The sequence below is a fragment of the Thermobia domestica genome, chromosome 7 (assembly GCF_964235325.1).
Source record: "Thermobia domestica chromosome 7, izTheDome1.hap1.1, whole genome shotgun sequence".
In the NCBI taxonomy this organism is placed as follows: Eukaryota; Metazoa; Arthropoda; class Insecta; order Zygentoma; family Lepismatidae; genus Thermobia; species Thermobia domestica.
This window is the reverse complement of record NC_137460.1, coordinates 205,398,515-205,421,368: the sequence shown is the minus strand read 5'-3', so window position 1 is coordinate 205,421,368 and position 22,854 is coordinate 205,398,515. Positions and strand designations below refer to the sequence as shown.

The following is a 22,854-nucleotide window of genomic DNA, read 5'->3' as shown; positions in this document are numbered from 1 at the left end:
GCTACAGGTCTAAAGAATACAGACTACGGTTTACGTGCCAATTTCGCAAGTGAAATATTCCTGCATAACAATGAAGATTTTCTGGATCGTGTCGTCTTCAGTGATAAATCGACATTTCACCTAAGAGCTAATGTGAACACTCATAGTGTTTGCATCTGGCCGTCAGCAAATCCTCAGGAGATGGTACAGTTGAAACGAAACTCCCCTAAATTGAATGTGTTTTGTGCCATATGGCGGAAAGTTTATGGGCCTTTCTCGCCTCTCGACTAGATGTGTGCCGTGTGACAAATGAATCTCACATTGAACACTTGTAGCAAAGATTGTTTGAGGTGCTCTTTTACTTGATGCATTGCTTATAATTGTAGTAAAAATGTAATAAGTACTACGAAGAGTTAAAACCCCAAAATTTATTTTGAAACACCCTGCACATCTCACCAACAGTGTTGGAACTAAGATGTAAAAATGAGAGAAAATTTTCCTTATAAAGTTATTGTTTACAACGATAGTATTATTAGTCGAGACTATAACTACAACAACAACACGAGTTAGTAGTAAAAAAAAATGTAATCAAATGTATACTCTGTGGCCCAGGTGGCCAAAGTGGCACACACAGGTGTGTCACTTGTTTAATCCGCTCCTGTGTGGACACTAATTAAGATATCGGGAATTTATTCTTGCAAAACATGGTTGGACTATAGTTTATCATATTAATTTCTTTTTCTTCTGGTGTCGAATTTCCTTTTCAAATTTCACCCCAGTGAAAAATTCGAGAATTTTCTAATTTCGAATTTCCTTTACTTTTTTTCCTTGTAGCTTCCTTCGTTGTAGAAAAATACCCATAAGACTTGCCAGGTAGATACCTCGGATGGATACCTAACTGTTGACATCAATTGGACGGGCCTGCGCGCAGTGTTGCCAATTAGGGAAATTAAAATTCTCCTATATTTGGGCAAAAAATTAGAAATTTTTGTTTATAAATCCGCACCTATACGACCGAGTGCAAGTCAACTTACGCCAATCGAACATTTGTCCTTACTTAACAAACGAAAGTACAGATCGTTACAATGGGGTAATTAGGGGGCGCACGTACAATTCGTATTTAGGTTCTAATCCTTGATTTTTCTAGTTTTTCCTTACTTTTCTGTTTACCGTAATATATTTTTGGTAATTAGAAGCTTTGTTCCTTAAATATCGCCATAATACTTGTAGGATATATTAGTGGTGTACCAAAGTTTAATTTAAGATAGTTTGCGTCTGTCTGGTAGCAGTGTTACAAGCTACAGAAAATTTTAATTCCAGATTTTAGGGGGAAATTTGGAAAAATTATATGTTTTGTCTCTATTATTTCCCACTTGTTGGCTATATCGGAACAAATGTACCAGTATCTGGAAGTCTCGTCTTTGCTCTACACAACGCACTATAGAAAGTTTTAATAGGATAATTAGGGGAAGTACAGTTGAGGTTTACAGTGGACCTTGTTCTCAAATTGGAAAGATAACTGTGATTTTTTTAAAGGTAGAATGAGATATTTTTAATTAACATGCTTACTTTATTAGATATCTATCATCACAATACTTGTAGGATATATTAGATGGATACCAAAGCTTATTTTAAGATAGTTTGTGTGTGTCTGATAGTAGTGTTGCCAGCTACAGAAAATTTTAATTCCAGATTTTAGGGGCAAATTTTGGGAACACCCTGCACATCTCTGCACATTTTTATTTCTATTATTTCCTTCTTGTTGGCTACATTCGAACAAATGTACAGTGTCTAACAGCCTCATCCTTAGTCTACACAGCGCACCATAAAAAGTTTCACTAGAATAATTAGGGGAAGTACAGTTGAGGTTTATAATAAACCATGTTCTGGAAATGGTAAGAAAATGGTGAATTTCTGGATAGAATGAGATTTTTTTTTTAATTTCATGCTTATTTTGTTATATATCGCCATGATACTTATAGGATATATTCTTGGAGTACTACGGTTTATTTTCAGATAGTTTTCGTCTGTCTGATGGCAGCGTTTCCAGCCAAAACAATTAATTCCCGCTATTAGGTTAAAAATTCGGAAAATTTCCCTTTTCTCCTCTATTATTACCCTCTTACTGGCTACATTGAAACAAACGTACCACTACCTGAAAGCTTCCTCTTTGCCCTACAGAACGCACCATAAAAAGTTTCAATAGAATAATTAGAGAAGCTGTACCCCGGAATATTTGATTTTTGCTTCTGAGGCGTAAAAAGTGTCAAAATTTCATGTGTATGACAATTTTTTCTTTCCCTCTTTGAATGGAAGCCAGCGACTTCAGGATTTCACTGTACCTTGTCAACACACCAAAGATTCGTTTGAGTGACTTGAACCCATATAACAGCAGTGGTGCTAGATACAAAAAATTTTGAAATTCGGTTAGGGAATTTTTTGTAAATTTTCATTCCTACATTTCTCTCAATCATTTCCCACCTGTTGACAACACTGTAATGCAACGTACACCAAAAAATAGCCACATCCATTTTCTAAAAAACAAGGCCTTAACCATATCAATCGAATGAATAGTTTTTGAGCAATAAGTCACTAACTGGAAATGTAGGAAAACGCCAAAAATGACCTGGGGCCGAAAGGAATAATCACACAATTTTGCTCGTATAGGTACAAAGAAACAAGCGATTTGTAAATTATGAGGGCTTCGACTCAAGTTCTGTTGATTATTTCAATAATCTGCAACATAAAACAATAAATAATAGTTGCCAGAAAAAAAACAGACATTTGAAAAAAAACATGAAAAAGAACGATGTTTTTTATTGAAAAAAAACTTCACAGAAAAAAAACCGTTTTTTTACAACACTAGAACCAGGTGTTGCTATGTATACCACAAAAAAATAAAAGAGTTATTTAAGTGAAATCGAAAACGATAAAACTATTTAACTTCAGAACTAATTGTTTTTAACCAGTAAGTAGGAGAAAATAATAATAAAGTGAGCATCTTCTTTCTTCCATACCATTTTCTTTTAAATCGAAACCCCTGTCTTGTTTGGGATCTAAATTACGGGTCTGCTATTCTTTCCATTAATGTCCGAAGGGGGAAGGGAGCGTGAACCCCTCTGGCTCACCAAATTGTGCCTGGAGTCGGGAGAGACATCTGGAGTGCCAATGTGGCAACTTGTCAGTACTGGTAAAGTAAGGTGTAACTGACCTAGCAGCAATGTTTTTCTGATGAAATCTGTAATTCAGTAATTCTCTGCGGATATTTGGAACATTCCATTATCAATTGTAGTACATTGCATTAACTTAAATATGTGAACATTCTGGAAGGTTCTCGAATTATCTGGAACATTCTGGAAAGTTCTAGAATCATTTGGATATTCTAGAAAGTTCTAGAATCTGAGCATTCTAGGTTCTAAAACGTCTAAAACATGCCAGAAAATTCTAGAATCATCTGGAACAAGTTCTAGAACCGTCTGAAGCACGCTACAAAGTTCTAGAACCATCTGGAAGAAGTTCTAGAACCGCCTGGAACATTCTAGAAAGTTCGTTACCTGTATAAAATCAGAGAACATTGACACTGCATGCCAGTAAGCTCTTAGCTCTAGACTGGATAACAAGTCTAGCTGCAAGTGTCTATATAGTGTTCAAGCATATCTAGTGAGATTACAGTGACTATACAGCAGATTTCCGAGTGTCAGTAGTGAATAATCTCGTGATCACGGTAGCATTACCTGTAACTATGTGCATTCGAAAGCTCCATTGCTGCTTAGATGAATCCACTACGCCAGCATTGCGACGCCCCTACTGTTTAAAGCTATTTGGCAGTCATAGCAGTAAAGTGAAGGTTACACTTCGCCCGGTGCAAGCGTGGATAGCAGAACTGCCTCCACAACTCAAAGCTCAGAGTCTAAGCAAGGTGTGCAACAAGTGCAGGAAGGAACTAAATATGGCGATTTAATAAAGCAGCTCTACATTTCTGCTTCTGACCAGGGTGGAAAAAAAAAAAAATAACAAATATTTTTGTTGATTCAAATCGATTACTTTGATTTAAATCACATCTTTCTCCTCGTATAATACAAGCCGCGAAGTGAAGAAAAAACATTAGGAATTAGTATTAAATGTGTCATTTAAGTAAAAAATATTGGGGTTGAAGTTTGAATTAGTCCCAATCGTTAACCTATTTCAATCCCAAACAATGTTTCTTAAGCTTAAGCAAAAGTGCAGCAACGTTTTATCAACATCGACATTTTTTCACATAAGTTACTGATATTTGACAGGGGCATATTTTTGAAAAATCAGAACTAGTCTGCGATGCGAAATAATGTAAAATACATAATTTTCGCCTAAAGTTATAATACCTTAAAAAAAATAAATTACAGAGACGGGATCGGAGCCCTCTAAATATGCCCCTATTATCTGGGAGCAACGAAACAGACGCGCACACAAAAGAATTTTCGTCTTAAATGTCCGTGATGGTTTTCGTGTTGGAATAGTTATCGATTTACAAACCTTATGTTACGAAGAGAAGAAAACAGGATTTACCCGATAATCGTTCGAAACGAGATTTTCCCTAATCATCCTCTACATGACACTCGTTTTCATACTATGCTGTACATACATTTGCGTCTCATTGTATTATGATTATTATATTTTATAGTCGAAATAATATAACAGAAACGGGATTTTACTTTAAATTAATTTATTTCGAAATTTGATTTATCGATTTTTATTTAAAAACTTAAGTGATTTAAATCAATCCACCGTACTTCTGACCTTAAGGTACTATCCAATATTTACACGTTGTGTCTTGAGAGGAAAGTAAAATATTCTACAGTCAGGGCAAGTGGCACAGATATTTGATTCTCGAGTGTAATAGGGATTCTATTCTATATTATATAGTATTACCCGTATCTTTGTTACTCTACAAAATTGTCTACTTTCTAGAATTCGAAATTTAAGCAAGTCCCAATGATACAAAGTGTGTTAGTCGGAGTAGATGAGACTTCATGGATTTCTTTTCTGCAACAAAGGAAACCCCATTCTTTCGTGTGCGCAACAGAACATGAATACTTAAATGGTACTTTAAGCAGACATACAGCTTTCAATATACATAAAAACTTAATAAACCCCAACTTCGCCCAACAAAATCTAGATTTCTCACAACTTTGACTATGTAAGATTTTATTTTCCACTGGCATAATATTTCTGCACAGTTAAAAAAAAAAAAAAAAAAAAAAAAAAAAAAAAAAAAAAAAAAAAAAAAAAAAAACCTGCATATAATGTTACAAAGACTAGTGTTGCTAGTTGGAAACCATTTCAAGTACTATACGATGACTTAAAAAAGGTATTGGACAGAAAAGAGGAGTGAGACTAAAGTAAGAATAGCAGAAGAATCATGTTACGTGTGATTATAAAATCTGAGGGAAATTCATGCACATATGGTTATGACATACGGAGCCACACAACTGGAATATGTACCGTTGTGTTCCAACACAAAAACAGAATTAAACATCGACTACGTATCGGCAAGCGAACACATTGGTCAGGAATCTGAGGATTTCATCCTCCGAGTTTAGTATATCTGTATGCACAAAGTACTCTAGTTGTAAGGAAGTGAGCAGCAGCGACGATATGTCTGTCGTGAAGCCGCAATTAGAAGGAAAGTAGAGGAAACAACAGAGGAAGAAAGAAGGATTGTAGTGCAACTTTTTCGAGATGGAAAATCGTTTGTGGAAATAAGCAAAATTATTGGAAGAACAGGAACGGTGAAAACAATAGTCTGTTTGTACAAGAATACAAAAACGGTAGAAAATAAACTAAGAAACAGCTGCTCCTGGAAGTTTCAGGGACATAAATACGGAATTATGTAGGCCGAAGTGGAGTGTGATATGGGAGTGATAGTGCGTGCTGAAACCATCATAAATAAGCATGGAAAAGAGAATATTTAAACAAGAACAGCCCGTCGAAAGCCCTTCATTAGCAAGTCGAACAATAAGAGACTAACGTGAGCGAAAGAACACAAAAATGACAGTTACGAACTTTCGAAAAGAGTCGTACTTACCGATAAGTCTTTTGAAATCATCATAACCCTTTTAAATTATGATGCACAACACATGTGTCATGGCGTCGACCTTCGGAATTTGCTTTAGAAGTCTCTAGTAAAGCTTTTTAGACCGGGTCTTTTGCATTCATTCAAATATGGAAGCATCATAGAACATATTTTATGGGCATTTTGCAGCCTCGCGTGCTCTGTCTGGGGGCTGTGACGTCACAAACATGGACGATAGGTTTTAAAAAAAGTTTATATTTGAGATTTTTTTTCAAAAAATCCCTGACACATTACTATTTACCCTAGAATCATGGTTTGTACCTCGTTGGTTTCGTTATGAGACAGGCTTTCGAAATGTACCACTCAAATTTCTCTATCGTGTACCAGAAGCGGGAAAATTTCGTTTAAAGAAAAAATTCCCTTTTCCCCATTTTTCTCTTCACAGGTACATGATAGCGAAATTTGAGTGGTACCATTTGAAAGGTTGCCTTACGCTGAAGAAAATGAGGTATGACTCATGCTGCTAGAGTCAACAGACGTGTGTCAAAAAATCTCGATTTCTTTATTTTTTCATTTTTTTTACACATTTTTAGTCTATTACTTTAGTAAAGTATCTACAGCAGCGTTTCCCAACCGGTGTGCCGTGAATGGGCCGCTGGTGTGCCGCGAGGAATCGAAGCAAAATTAATAATTTTATAGCAATCAAATCAAATTGCCAAACGTAGGGGAAAATGTATATTTGTATTTCACATGACTACGAACCTCTACTATGAATCTACAATTTTAAGTTTCATAGCCAAAGCAAGTAATAAATGCAAAGCTGCCTGGTCAATAATAAAAAAAGAAATTAAGACAGAACATGGAACAAAGTTGCCTAGCATTACAAGTAACGAGTTTAATAGCTTCTTTGTAAATAATCAACATGTAGACCTAACTAATATTTCTAAGAACAATGCTGACAACCTTAACAATGATCTTAATGTGTACCTTAATAGGCAGAGTTTACCACAACTTAACAACCTAAATTTTAAATGGACACAGGTTAGTGCAGATGAAGTTTTAAATATTGTGTCAAAAATGAAAAATACGTACAGTGAAGATTTTTATGGTCTATCTACCTTTATTATAAAGCAAATAATTGATATAATTGCATTCCCTATCACGTACCTTATTAATTGGACACTAAACGACGGCTGTTTTCCTGATAGCCTAAAAGTAACTATAACAGTACCTATATATAAAAAGGGATATATAAATCAAATTGATCACGTTTTAGTAGATAGAAGAAGACAATCTAGCATAATTGACGTCCGGTCGTTTAGAGGGGCTGATTGTGACACTGATCACTACCTGGTAGCAGCGATAATACGGGAGAGATTATCGTTGAATAAAGGTAATCCTCAATGTCCGAAAACGGAGAGATTTAATTTAAAGAAATTAGAAGAGAGCAAGGTAAGAGAGGAATACCAGATGGAAGTTTCGAATAGATTCTCGGTTTTAGAAGACTCGGAGTGCACTAGTGTTGAGGATACTTGGATTGAAATTAGAGATAGCATTAAAAGTTCAGCAATAGAAAAATTGGGACACGCGGAAATACGTAGGAACAAACCATGGTTCGACCAAGAATGCATTAAACTAGTAGAGAAGAGAAAACAGGCAAAATTACGGTGGCTACAAAATCCGAATGAAACAACTACACAAAGTTTCGCAGATATCAGGCGGGAAACTTCCAAAACTTTTAGAACAAAGAAACGGGATTTTTTGAAAGCTAAAATTAAGGAACTTGAAGATAATAGCAAAAATAAAAATATTCGGGACATGTATAAGGGGATCAGCGAATTTAAGAAAGGCTATCAACCTCGTGCTGATATATTAAAGAAATCTGACGGAACAGTTCTCACTGATACGGATAGCCTCTTAAATAGATGGAAAGATTTCTTTGACGATTTGCTGAACACGCAGCCAAAAACTAATGTGCGTGGAGAAAAGGAGATACACACCGCAGAACCGTATATTCCAGAACCCAATCGAATAGAAGTGGAAGCCGCTATAAAGAAATTAAAGAAACACAAATCTCCGGGTGTAGATGAAATTCCGGCTGAGTTAATTTTAGCTGGAGGCGAAAAATTGTGGAACAAGATACACAAACTCATTCTCATTATCTGGAACAAGGAAGAATTGCCACAAGAGTGGAAAGAGTCAATCATTGTTCCAATTCACAAGAAAGGCGACAAAACCGACTGTAATAATTATCGAGGCATTTCTCTTCTGTCAACATCCTATAAAATCCTTTCAAATATTCTGTTAGCAAGATTGACCCCATACGCAGATGAAATTATTGGAGATTATCAGTGCGGATTTAGACGAAATCGATCAACTATCGACCAAATATTTACCATTCGCCAAATACTCGAAAAGAAGTGGGAATACAATACCCCAGTACATCAACTATTTATTGATTTTAGAAAGGCTTACGACTCGGTTAGGAGAGAAACATTATACAACGTTCTTACAGAGCTTGGAATACCGAGAAAGCTAATTAGATTAATTAAGATATGTTTAAGTGAATCCCAAAGTAAAGTCCGGGTAGGAAAATTTTTGTCCACGAGCTTCCACGTCGAAAATGGCCTGAAACAAGGAGATGCGTTGTCGCCATTATTATTTAACTTTGTGCTGGAATACGCCATAAGGAAAATCAAAGATAGCAACCAGGGCCTAGAAATCTTTAAGTTTTACGTCCCACGGTTATGCCGGTTAGACTAAAGGAGACGGTGATAATGAGAGATGAGTGAAATGGTGGAATGAAGAAAGTGGGAGGAAACGGGAGAACCCCGAGAAAACCCACGAGCACGATGTTTGTCCACCACAAAGTTCACGCGGCGCGAGCTGGGATCGAACCAGGGACCCCAAGCACCGGAGGTGAACGCTCTACCACTGAGCCACCGCGCCCCCCCAACCAGGGCCTAGAGTTGAACGGCATTCACCAGGTTATGGCATATGCTGATGATGTAAATTTAATAGGGGATGATAGGAGAACAGTAGAAATAAATGCAGAGATATTATTAAACGCTTGCAGGGACATGGGTTTACAAGTAAATGCAGAGAAAACTAAATACATGGAAGTGCGTCGGGACCGTAATACGGCAAATTGTGGATGCGTTAAAATATTAAATAATACTTTTGATAAAGTGGATACTTTCAAATATTTAGGATCAATATTAACAGACGAAAATCATATTCACGAAGAAATTAAATGTCGACTAAAAGCAGGGAATTCGTGTTACTATTCGGTTCAAAATCTCTTGTCGTCGCGAATTCTGTCGAGGAATTTGAAGCTTAAAATATATAAAACGATAATCATGCCTGTTGTTCTGTATGGTTGCGAAACATGGTCGCTTACTCTGAGGGAAGAACATAGACTGAAAGTATTTGAGAACAGGATCCTGAGAAGAATATTCGGACCCAAGAGGAACGAGAATGGGGAATGGCGGAAGCTTCATAACGAGGAACTACATAGTTTATACGGTTTACCCAACATTGTTAGGGTCGTCAAGTCTAGGAGGCTTAGGTGGGCAGGTCATGTAGCTAGAATGGAAGAAAGTAGAAACGCTTTCAAAGTCTTGACTGGTAGACCCATAGGAAAACGACCATTAGGAAGACCTAGGCGCAGATGGGAGGATAATATTAAGATGGATCTCGCAGAGATAGGAATACAAAGTAGAAACTGGATGCAGTTAGCTAAGGATAGAAGTCAGTGGAGAGCTTTTGTGAACGCGGCACTGAACCTCCGGGTTCCATAGGCCATAGAGTTAGTTAGTTAGTTTAGTTATATATAAAAAGGGTGATAGAGGTAACCCTGGTAACTACCGCCCTATATCCCTTGTTCCAGTGTTTTCTAAAATAATAGAGCATTGCGTTAAAAAGCAATTATCTCCTTATTTTGAACAAAATTCACTTATTAATGTAGCCCATTTTGGTTTCAGATCAGGGCTATCTACTATTGATGCTGTCGAGAAAGTCGTGGACGAAATACTAAATGGTTTTGAATCCGGCTCATATACGTGTACTACTCTGATTGATTTAAGTAAAGCTTTTGACACAGTTGTACACGATATCTTACTTACAAAATTACGATTCTATGGAATAAATGACATTGAGCTATCTCTTCTTAAGAGTTTCCTCACTAACAGACGGCAAATAGTAAAGTTTAACAATACGACATCTGATGAGTTAGAAGTTTTGACTGGTGTTCCTCAGGGCTCGGTACTAGACCAATTTTTATTCTTAGTGTACATGAACGACCTACCAAGTTGTCTACCGTATAAAACAACAATCTATGCTGATGACACTACTTTTATTACAAATGACCATAGCATACTCAATGTAACCATTAAAAATAAAGAAATGTTAAAGGCTTCTTCTCTATGGTTCCAAACAAATAGCTTGGTATTAAACACGACAAAGACAGAAACTCATTTCTTTTACCTAAATAAACCACCGTGTATCTTGAATAACCAGAATTATGTGAAGTTGTTAGGCATATATTTAGATACAAAATTAAACTGGGCAGCTCACACTCAGGAACTATGCAAAAAACTCGCTCGTGTTCTTTATGTATTGCGGAAATTAAAAAGGTCTGTAAGTAAGGAAATGATGATTTCAGTATATTATGCTCTTTTTCACTCTCATTTATTGTATGGTAATTTACTATGGGGAAACTCTGTTGGTGCAAAGGACGTATTCAAATGGCAAAAGAAGGCATTACGTTGTATCAGGGTGGAAAAAAATAATGATTTTTTTTAAAAAAATCATTTTTGTTGATTTTTTTTATTTAAATCGATTTTTTTGATTTAAATCAAATATTTTTCTTCGTATAATACGAGTCGTGAACTGAAGAAAAAACATTAGGAATTAGTATTAAATGTTAATTATGCCATTTAAGTGAAAGTATTGTGTTTTAATTTTGAATTAATTCCCAATTGTTAACCTATTTCAATCCCAAACAATGTTTCTTAAGCATTAAGGAAAAAGTACAGCAATGTATATCAACATGACACTTTTCTTTTCACGAAAGTTACTGATATTTGGCAGAGGCATATTTTTAAACAATTGGAACTAGCTAGCGGCACGAAATACATATAAAGTACATTTCGCCTAAAATTAACTAACTCTATGACCTATGGAACACGAAGGTCCAATGCCATGTTCACTAAAGCTCTCCTGGCTTCTATTCTTAGTCAACTGAATCCAATTTCTATTTTGTATTCTTATTTCTGCGAGATCCATCTTAATATTGTCCTCCCATCTGCGCCTAGGCCTTCCTAATGGTCGTTTTCCGATTGGACTTCCAGTTAAAACTTTGAAAGCGTTCCTACTTTCTTCCATTCTCGCTACATGTCCTGTCCACCTGAGCCTCCAAGATTTAATGACCCTAGCAATGTTTGGTGAACGGTATAAATTATGCAGTTCATCATCATGAAGTTTTAGCCATTCCTCATTGCCGTTCCTTTTGGTTCCGAATATTCGTTTCAGGATTGTATTCTCAAATACTTTCACTCTGCGTTCTTCCCTCAGTGTAAGCGACCATGTTTCACAACCATACAGCACAACAGGCATAATTATCGTTTCATATATATTTTAAAGCTTCAAATTCCTCGACAGAATTCACGACGATAAGAGATTTTTTAACTGAATAATAACACGAATTCCCTGCTTTTAGTCGATATTTAATTTCTTCGTGAATATCGTTTTCTGATCCTATATATTAGCCGATGGCAGAACTTTCTTTGTCTTTATGCGATGAGCTTTTGTAAGTCAAAAATTTTCTGCAGGAATTCAAAAATAATAATAATAATAATAATAATAATAAAAATAAAAAATCAAGATGATCAGTTCCAGGAGAAGAAACACTTGTGATTGTTAAAAATATGCTTTATGTGACGTGAAAAACAGTTCAAATGCGAGTTGTCCGTGCATTTAAGACATCTATACATAGCAGGCACGTTTTTATACTTTTCTATTGGCTATTTTATTTCCTCTGACAATTTTTCCTGCACAGGCACGGCAAATTTTCTGCAATCACATCGCAGATCGCGGCGTGTTCTGCAATGGGGTCAGGTATGTGCTTTATCAAAAGTGTTATTCGGTATTTTAACGCATCCAAAATTTGTCGTATTACGATTCCGAGGAACTTCTATGTATTTAGTACACAAATTTCGCCCAAAATTTTAAAATTATTATTATTATTATTATTATTATTGTTTTGGAGGGGATCGGACCCCTCTAAAATAACTGGAAACAAACAAATAGACGTGGACACAAAAGATTGTTCATCTTAAATGTCCATGGTGCTTTCCCCGTTGGAATAGAAATTTTAAAACCCTGTGTTACAAAGAGAAGAAAGCAGGGTTCACCCGTTACCCGTTCAAACGGGATTTTCCCTGATCGTTCTCTACATGATACTCGTTTTCATACTGTGCTTACATACATTTGAGTCTTATTGTATTTTGATTATTATCTTCCATACTCGAAATAACAGAACAGAAACGGGATTTTACTTATTTTCACTTTAAATTAATTCATTTCGGAATTTGATTTAAATCAACGATTTTTATTTAAAAAATCAAGTGATTTAAATCTTGATTAAAATCGTGATTTAAATCAATCCACCCTGCGTTGTATTAAAGGTGTACCTGATACTGAGTCCTGTAGAAATATTTTCAAAGAATACCGAATCATGACAGTTCCCTCAATAAATATTTATTATACTTTAATTTATATTAAGGAAAACCAAACTAGTTATAATTTGCGATCTAACGTGCACGACTATAATACAAGGTACAAAGATAATTTAGAAACGCCATCTGTCAGATTATGCAAGACGCAGCAAAATTTTAAATATAATGCAATAAAACTGTTACTACGGATCTTCACCCAAATTTGAAAGATGTAATTCAATAGAAGGCTTAACCCTAATAATGGTAATAATGGGCTTTTTGTTTATTGTTATGTGGTAGTGCCAACAATGTAAATATGAAGTATAAATTGCAAATTGTGTTTTAACTGTTAGTAATAGTTTCAATTAGTTAATAACTGTCAGTAATAGTCATAGTTTCTTTTTTGTTACTTTTCAATAATTTTTACAATTTAAATACTATTCTGGACGAAGTCTATTGCAACTATGTTGTCTAGTGACTAATAAAGTATTCTATTCTGTTCTGTTAATCTAATGATACGGGGTAATGATGAAAAATAATCCATCATAAAAATGGTAATTTTACGGTTAAAATGAGTGAATAAACATGACAAAGGGTTTTATAGATTATAAATTATACTGGCGGAGGAATTTTTCATAAAGTAGGGAAAAAATATTTCATGGTTACAAGTGTGCATCCACTGCGAGGGCTATAATTTACTAAGAGTTAAAATTAATGAGTGGGTATCAAAGGTGATCGTGTGACATATCAACTTCCACCGACAGAGTATTTCTGCACGATGTAGGAAAAGGATGTACAGTTACCTTGACAAGCGTGAAACCATTAAGAGTGCTCTAGCCTATGTGATATGAAGTGCTTTCGTGCATTATCCTCGATTTTGCTCATGCTCATCGTCGTTGACACGGCAAGTCCCTGCGGACGCAAACCTTAGGCGGGTCCCCCTGCTAGGCTCCCGCTCTTATTCGATTACAGAGCATTCTCGTAAAATCAATCTGCACCCATGAATGCAACTCCTACCCAAAGAAACAACTTCTAAGACATTGTGAGTGGATTACGTGACGAAATAATAGCATTTGATAGTACTCCAGGTAGCAGAACACTACATAGTTATTTTCAGTGCACATCAGTTTGCACTCATATTATCAATCTGTACGCAACTATTTGGACATGTTCGTGGATAATAACGAGTTAACTGCTGTATCACCGGACCAATTTTAAACAATCTACCAGTTGGATTCAAGAATTCATTTTGGTTTGTAACGAAGAGTGAATGAAAATAAGATGAGGGGAATAGCTGAAGTTAAGAAAATACTTGTAAGTTGTTTTTGATGTTGTAAGCGGCACTATATACGAAGGTGGAAGAGACTATTTAGCGGAGAGGTACACTTTCTATGATTTATGGGAAAGGCAGTGTGGAAACGGTGTGGATAAACGACAATATTACCACACATCGTGTTTGAGTTTATCCAGTTATAAACTACGGATTGTCAGTTGTTGAATTTGTATGAAAGGCATAATCTACTAAACAAGCGAACAGTTTGTCGCAAGTGTGGAAAGGAATTGAAACTATGTAAAAGAAGAGGAACATCTTTAGTACATATTGGTACTTTTTTGGATGGCATTTAGCATCTCTCCTAAAGATGTGAAACACATAACCACGCATTTTATGACATGTAAAATGTTTTTCCACTGTCCTTGTTTATGCGTATACCCACTGCTGCTGCCGCGCCTGCTTCCTACGGACGCACCCCGTCGCCAACCGCTCCTGCCATGACTTCGTTAGACAGCACTCGTGCTTTTTAGTAGTCACCTAGCAACGGTTGTTTTGCTTTATGCACTAGTTTTTATGCCATACGTTTACACTATTTCGAACAATAATCACTAGATCTTCCAAGTGAGTCAGGATCACAACCTATTATTTTGAAGGAGAAACTACAAATTATTTTCTTCCATTTATTTTCGCGGTCCGGTGATACTACAGTAATGCAATAACAACAGTCCAGAACGCCTTAGAAAATCATTTAAAGCAACAGCTATGCTATTAACCTATTATCTTAGCTTAGCATTAGCCTACCTATCAGTACGAAAACTTCTACGTTCGCAGCTGTAATATGCATGCTAGATTGTTTTCAATCTGAATATTTGTAAAGGTGAAACTACTGTAATGAAATATGAAAAAGAAATGTAGTTGAAATATTTTCCTGTGGCCGAAAAGTTGTTAATCTTTAGACCTCAATCCTTTACAAACAAATCAATAGCAGATCGCTTGAAACTTGGAAACATTTATTTTACCTTGTAAATTTAGATTATGTTCTAAATGGTTTTTCATTTTTACCATATGATGCAGTTACTAAACCCACTTTTCTCGAACTAAACATGTTTAGGAAATGAGCTGACAATGACATGCTAATACTTATTTTCAAGCTTATCCCTTACATGATAGCTCTTGTAATATTTCTTGAAGCTACGGGCTGTAGTACTATTTACTTCTGTTTCTTCTTCTTCTTCTTCACTAAATAATATCCCAATACACAGGGTGGATAGTCGAAAAGTATTAAAGATGGGTTACCACTTCCCACTCGAAAATAAATTACTTTTTTGGTCCCAATATTTTGGACTACAACATTAATGTAATATTGATAACACTTCACAGGACAAATTCAGGGAAAAGAGGTCTAAACAGTAATCTGTTGATAATGAAAAGTATATATATATAAAGCAAAAAAAAAAAAAAAAAAAAAGCCTAGGCAAAAACCAAATTGCTTCAGGTAGAAACTCCAAATTTGGATAGTAATTATTATTTGTCACATAAGACACTACTAGTTAGGAAGTGGGGATGGTAAGTACGGTATTATAAGACATCACTATTTATAGTCTTCATTTCGAATTAGATTTCGTAAAATTTACGGAAAGCAACGCAAAGCAAAATTAGGAAGTGCAGATGGTTAATCTGTGAAGAAATTTGCAGAGGATAGCTAAGCCCAAAACACAACACTGTTACCTTATACATCGTATAATGTAACATGGCCCGGAAGTTTTGGGCAACCAGTGTATATATGAATTTAATATTTATTAAAATTTTATTTTTAATATATAATTAATCAATGACTTGATTTGAAGTAGACCGCAAAATTTGCGTTAAGTTCCTTGAACTAATGATTTTAGTATATTGAAATATATAGTAATATTTTTACATTGAACAATTATTTGTATATTTAGCTAAAATATAATATTATTTTAGGAAATAAGGTAATATCTGGTCGTATTTAATCCTTTCCAATCAATTTTCATTCATATTTTTGGCTTAGGGGATCTTCAAAAGAATTCAAAATTTTTATTTCAAAAATCTTCTTTAAAATTTTTCATTTGTAAAGTCAGCCATAGTAGCTTCTTGAAGCATCCCTTTGTTTAATCTAAATTATCTGTGATTGGATCTTCCGCAATCACAGGTGTGGTTGAGATTTTTCGGCTTCTTTGATCTTGATAGATACACCTATCATCGTATAGTTACGTCACAATGAACCTCCAATTAGGGATCTTCTTCCCATTGTCATTGTCTTTACCGGAAGCGGTGTTTAGTGATGGACGTACGATAATCTCCGTCCATAAAAAAAAACGTGAAAACAGAAGTATTTAAAGGTTTCGACAGAAAATAATTGATACCTTTGATATCTGTGGACATAATATGGAAGGCAGTGAGTAGGTTGCTGTGCTCAACGGACATAGGATTTTCTGCAGTGAGAGCAAATCTTTCACGTCAGACCGAAAGTGGTTTGGGGGAAAAGCCATCTTCACTGTCGACTCATGGATGTCAGATCCGAAGATTTTATTTTTTGTGCACTGAGGTAGGCTCTCCATCCTCGAGAGCTGGTGTAAAATAACAACAACCATCAGACGTGGCAGAGAAGTATTCTATATTTTTCCCACGGAATCCAAGTAAGTTATAAAATATAACGTTCCAAATTATTGTTGTGTTCCGGCCACACTAACCTACTAAATTTCTAACCTTTTTCGGATTGGAGAAAGTGTTATGTTATTGGCGAGGTGATGTCCACCAATATGTGCTAAACGCTGCGTAGTTTTCCCTAAGTTATACAATGTACAAAATCTGCGACGTGACGTAAAACACTCGTTCAATGAAGGGGGGGTAAAAATTGTTCTTTTGGAGTTTCAGTGTGGATGTTTGTTACCAACAGTCCAAGAAATGTGTGTACTCTCGAGAACATACATTTCACCCCCAAAATTATATTTTGAATATGTAATCTCATATATTCTTTTTTTTTTTAATTTATTATTTTTCCGTACTGCTGTATTACATAATTAAATCCATTCTCTGGTTTGTGCTCACCTTCACTGTAGTTTGAATACGATGAGACAAAATGTATACAAAGTTTCGGCTCACATTGATAATAAGGGTGCTTGCATAGCTATTGGTAATGGGAGATGCTTGTCAACAACAACACGTTCGTTGTGTATTTTGAATTCCTTTCACCAGAAAACAGAAATTCGAAATTTTAAGCACATAGTTTAAGACTTTTTTTTTTGTTTTAACAATATACAAAAGCAGAGCTGAATGGTCGACGTCCCATACGTCCTCGGTAAGAAGCAGGGTGTGTGCTATATTATTAATCTGTTGAATAAAGTGATTTTATATGTTTTAGTTTAAGTTAGTTAGATAGTTAGGCTAGGGACTAGGTTAAGTGTACTTTCTTTTCATGTAGATGTATCTAGTGTATGTATTATCTCAAAGGAAAATGTTTTTGTTGTGGGAATCAAAGTGGATTAGGTCTGAGCTCATACAAGGGAGGTCACCTTGTCGGTATAAATCCTCCGCGCTGACCCCACCTCCACAACGGTATCTGAAGAGAGAATACTAAGAAAAGAAAGTAAAGCATGTAGCACACAGCCGTAATAAGTGATACCTGTGTAGTACAAGGCTCATGTGGTGATGGTAGTAAATGTCCTTATTTTTAAAATGTTTTTTTTTTTTTTTTGACTAAACCAAACGTATGTAGAATTGTTCATGATATGTGAAGAGAGTATGTAATGCAATGATGGACTTACCCATTCAGCTATGTCAAGAATTTTCCTCAATTTCCAACCTTTGCGATTTTTTTTTAATGTATTCTTCTGTTATTTCTTATCATACAGAAAGTTAGTGTAATAAAGTGTGCGAGTCGAAACAAAATCTTTCATTGTCCAGTGCAAAGCTAATTATTTTAAAACTATGTAGTAAAGTAACTTCAATAGTATTGTTGGTACTCAGAAAGTAAAGTGTTAAAAGCAGTACGTAACGAAAGTAAATAGAGCGTCTTGAAAACTCACAGAATCGATTTCACTTAGTGTGACCGGGGTTGGAATCACAGACCTGCCAGGAAATTTCACTTCGTTAATAGGATCAACTAAATTCACTTTGGCATTCAGTTTCTTTTTTTCCGAAATTCCATCCCGTTGCGCGATTTAGATTTGATTCGAGAATTTTTTTTTCTGGGTTAGTAAACACAAACATTTAGATTTTCGAAGCATTCACCGTCAGTTTCACTCTTGGGTCAGTGTCTTGTTCTGTCGGGTTGTGGTTTGTAACCTTATCTCTTGATGGGATGCAGGCTATGACCTGCGGATCGGGATGCTGGACTGCGAGTGAGAATGAGGGAGGCTTAGAAATCTTCACATTTTGGGACGATTTGAGTTCTACTTTCCGGAGATGATTGGTGTAGTGGATGGGTCAGTGAGTGTTGACAGCTTGCCCGTCTGGGCCCGGTGGGTTCGCGTTCAGCAATCAGTGACACATTCACGCAATCATAGTCTTAAGGAAAGTGAACGTCATACAGAAACACAATATCAGTATCATCATCATTATTTTATTTTATTTATTTACATTTTATTTTATTTATTTATTTTATATGATTTTTTTTTTTGTAAAAACACGGAGTTTGCGTCACTGACGTAATAAAGCAAAATCACTATGTGACAATGATTATTGAAAACTGAAACCCAACTTGTGTTGCGCCGACAAATTGATAAAGAAGAAGTTCGTAATTCTTAAGGTTAGAGAAATAAAAGTTAGTGGAAGTAATTAGTGAAATTATTTCCACTTTTTAACATCCTCTGAAATGGATTCTGCCTTCTATTAGGCTAACTATACATATGAGATAAATCCTAGAAAATAACTTAGGATTTATCTTCGGAAATATGTTATGACTAGAGACCGGATGTTAGGCAAAATGCCTATTCTTTAATATTAAAGATATGATCAAAAATAACGTTTCAAAGTTTATGTGGGGGGTTATAGTTTCGATTTAAGCCAATTTTATTTTGCCTATTTCGACCTTTACTGCCTAAATAATTGTTGTAGTGCCTAATGTTGCCTATTTTATGCATTTTCTTTAAAATAAGCCTTTATTGGGAAAATATATAATTTATACAACATAAATAAGACGCATATATACGTATAATAAGTGTTTGTAAATACAAAAACGTGCTACGTTACAATGTACATACAGGGTGAACTTCAAAGATGTGCATATACTTTGGGAGGTGATTAATTATATCAAAAGAAGACAAAAAGTCCTCTTGTATTTTGTCAAATTCTGTGTCGTGTACGAGTGACAGTGATGCCAAGTTGGAATCGAAAATCAAATCTTGATAATTGGAACGGAACAGATAGGCGTGCACATACGTTGAGAGGTGATTCGTGACATGAAAAGAAGACAAAAAGTCCTGTTGCATGTTGTCGAATTCCTCGTTGTGTACGAGTGACAGAGGTGCCAACTTGGAATCGAAAATCGTACACATACTTCGACAGATGATTCGTGACATGTAAAGAAGACAAAAAGTCCTCTTGAATGTCAGGAAACACCTCCCGAAGTATGTGGACAATTTTATGTCTCGTTCCAATTGTCAAGATTCGATTTTCAATTTTAAGATGCCACCCCTGTCACTCATACATGACGCGGAATTCCACAACATGCAACAGGACTTTTTGCCTTCTTTTGATATGCATCATGCAACAGGTCTTCTTTTGATATCACGAATCACCTCCCGAAGTATGTGCAGATCTTTTAGGTTCACCCAGTATATATGAATGCATAACAAGCTTCGTTTTTATATGTACAATAAGATAAGATATTAACAAACAGGTATGTTTCTATATTCTTTGAACATTATCTATGACCTGAACCTATTTTTTAATGGTATTGAGTATTTATCTTTATTATTTCGAGTTATATTATAGTGCCTATTCTACTGCCTATTTTTAAAATTTTTAGTGCCTATTTTACAGGTTTTTAGTGCCTAAACATCCGGTCTCTAGTTATGACATATCTCGTAGGAAATCCTGCTGTTTTGCGCCATACACGTGAGAAGTTTTCCTGTCTGATCGAATGACGTTTTTCAATATTATGAAATAGTTATATTTAATAAAAGTACAAAATTGATGAATTCCTATGCTAACTACACTGCAAATAATACTAATATTAATACGAGTCCCTATATTGTTAAATTGGATACCTCTAAAAAAAAAAGTATAAATCAGAAGGCTGCTGGTGTACTTGTGGCGCACCACATTTTAGAAGATTTATAGGTAAAATTAAATACTTTGCATGAAAATACATATTTATAAAGAACAAATTTCTGCAAGCAATAGAATTAAATACAAAGTAATACTCCTATATTTTATGTTACAAGTGTAAAATCATTATAAGTGTTTTACGACGGATAAAATAAACGAGGGACAATGTATAGCAGAAGAGTTCCGCCTACTTTTTCTAAGAAATGTTACAATCTCGGTAGTTTCTGTTCACATTAGTTTAGTTTAGGTTAGTTGCGGTTAGGTTAGGTTAGATTATGTTAGTATAGAAGTCCAGCATAATTTTTAAAAATGATAGAATTTCGCTTTTTTCTACTCGGGGTCATGCTCTCTATCCTCAATGGAACTCGCATTCGCTAATCTCAATGAGGATCACACTAGTCAAGATTCGCACTAGTTCGAAGCTCACTTCGAAATTCTATTTAGCTCGATCTCGTCCTCATTAACCTCACTGTACTAGAGTTTACTAACGGCTTGGGCTCGACCTGAAAAGATTAACTATTTAGTTTTATGTTCTGTACATGGGCGCCCGTGGGGGAGGGCAGTGTGGCTCTCCATAATGTATACGTAATATAGTAAACCACGTATATTACATACCAGTAATACCACACGTAATATAGCAACCATGGAGACGGGCCCTTCCCTAGAAAATTTTCTTCGGGCAGACTTGGTTCTGTACCTTTCTAAAGTAATAAATGCTAGGTAATAAAATTGTTTCTGAGTGAATACTTTTTTTCAAAATAATATTAAAAAATATAGAAAGATTTTTGAGACATTCGAGTCGAGAAATGCGTTTGTCTTGACTCGTCTCCAATTTTACAAAGTGTATCTCTACGCGAATTCGAGTTGAGTCGAGATATATCTCAACTCTTGCGCATCCCTAATCCCAGATTTTGTTCAACAAAGTAAGATCGTGACTTGGAATGCATTGAAATGAAAACGAAACACCTACAAACAAAGCAATGTCATGAGGGGTGTAAGAAGGTGTGAAAAGGTAGTAGCGAAAGGATAGGATATTCTAGCACAATGCCTCTATTACTCGGTGATGTTGACTCTGTGGCGTTGTTCTCTCCATCAGCTGGACGACGAGGACTATGATTGAACAAAAAGCTTTGACGTCGTTTTTTTCAACCGCAAATTTACGAAGAAGCGGTATCAAGAGCCAGGGGAGTCGAAAGATTGTATTAAGTAGGCAACTACCAAAAGCTAGTTTCTTCTCATCCTAATGTAATCGCTTCGCCGATGATGAAACTCGTTGCTCTTGAAGTTAGACAAAGGTGAACAAACCTTAGGTGGTATCCACAGGTTAGTTCACTCGGTTCCATGGACTTCACCAAATTTTCTCTACGTGTCTCCTGGTTTAGTTCCCGATCATCGTTCAATGTTTTCTCCTCCATTGATACGCTTGACGTACAATCGAAAGGTACTTGCAATAAAAGTAAATCACATAAACATGGATCTAAGGAATGTGGAATATCAGGTGACAAGCATGTTGATTTACTTCTATTGATTTTACAATGTAAAAAATGATTGTCTTAATATTAAAAAAAATACTTTTATGTCGGGATGACAGAGCTACTGTGTCTTTCAAGAGTAATGAAATTTTCGAGTATAATCTTTCAGTCATCTTTTTACATGTTCTTATATCCTCTCTTCACAATCAGGGGCGGGTCCAGGGGGGCGATCGGGGTAATCGCCCCCCAGAAGAGGAAACTTTTTTATTTTATATATATAAATAAAACCCATCCCGAAGTTTGGAGCCCTTAAAAGTAGCAGTATGACAACCCCCCCAAGAAGTCGGTCCTGGATCCGCCCCTGTTCACAATTGATGTAAATTTTATATGTTACGAGATTCGAAATAAATAAGATCGTTACTTAAATAGTAAGTAGTAATATTATAGTCATATTTAAAGTTTTCATTTAACAGATTCTTTCCAATTTAGACACTTTAGATACTTCTTCATCCTTTCTCCTTTTGTTTCAGTTAAAATTGTCTGTTTGTTAAATAGAAGTATGTCACGTCATGTCAATGGTATGATAGTGAAATGAAAACTATAATAGGGATTTGGGGAAGGAGACATTACTGGTAAACTTGATTAATCAGTATTCAGAAGTACTGCTTCCATAACTATATAAATATCTGTTCCATGAAATTTGTATAAGGGTATAACTATAGATTCTACTATGCAATCTATGCTGGAGGAAGGAAGACATTGTAGCCATAACTATAACGTGAACGAATAAAATTGTAATTTTTGGTAAAAGTTTAGACGGTATTTCTCTCTCTCTCTCTCTGATATCTCCAAGTATTGAAAAGTACAAAGAATGAGACATTTTAAACAAAAGTCAAAAATTTAATTTTGAATTTAAATGTCCTTATTTTAGTGGGAATTCCAGTTTACAATTGGTTTCATTGTGCGTACAACAGCCTTACATTCTTCTTTGCAAACGGCGATGCAAATTTACAAGAAAAGAGTAAGATTTCTAATCTCATTTTAATTAAACTTTCTCCAAAAGCT

General features: G+C 35.5%; 1 long non-coding RNA gene across 1 annotated transcript in view; it reads right to left on the bottom strand.

Moving 5' to 3' along the window:
* Positions 1-15,177, bottom strand: part of LOC145690691 (uncharacterized) — a 28,826-nt gene extending 13,649 nt beyond the window's left edge. The window contains exon 1 of the long non-coding RNA XR_014132259.1: positions 15,040-15,177. This is a non-coding gene — a long non-coding RNA (uncharacterized LOC145690691). The remainder of the gene's footprint in view (positions 1-15,039) is intronic.
* Positions 15,178-22,854: the final 7,677 nt, after the last annotated feature.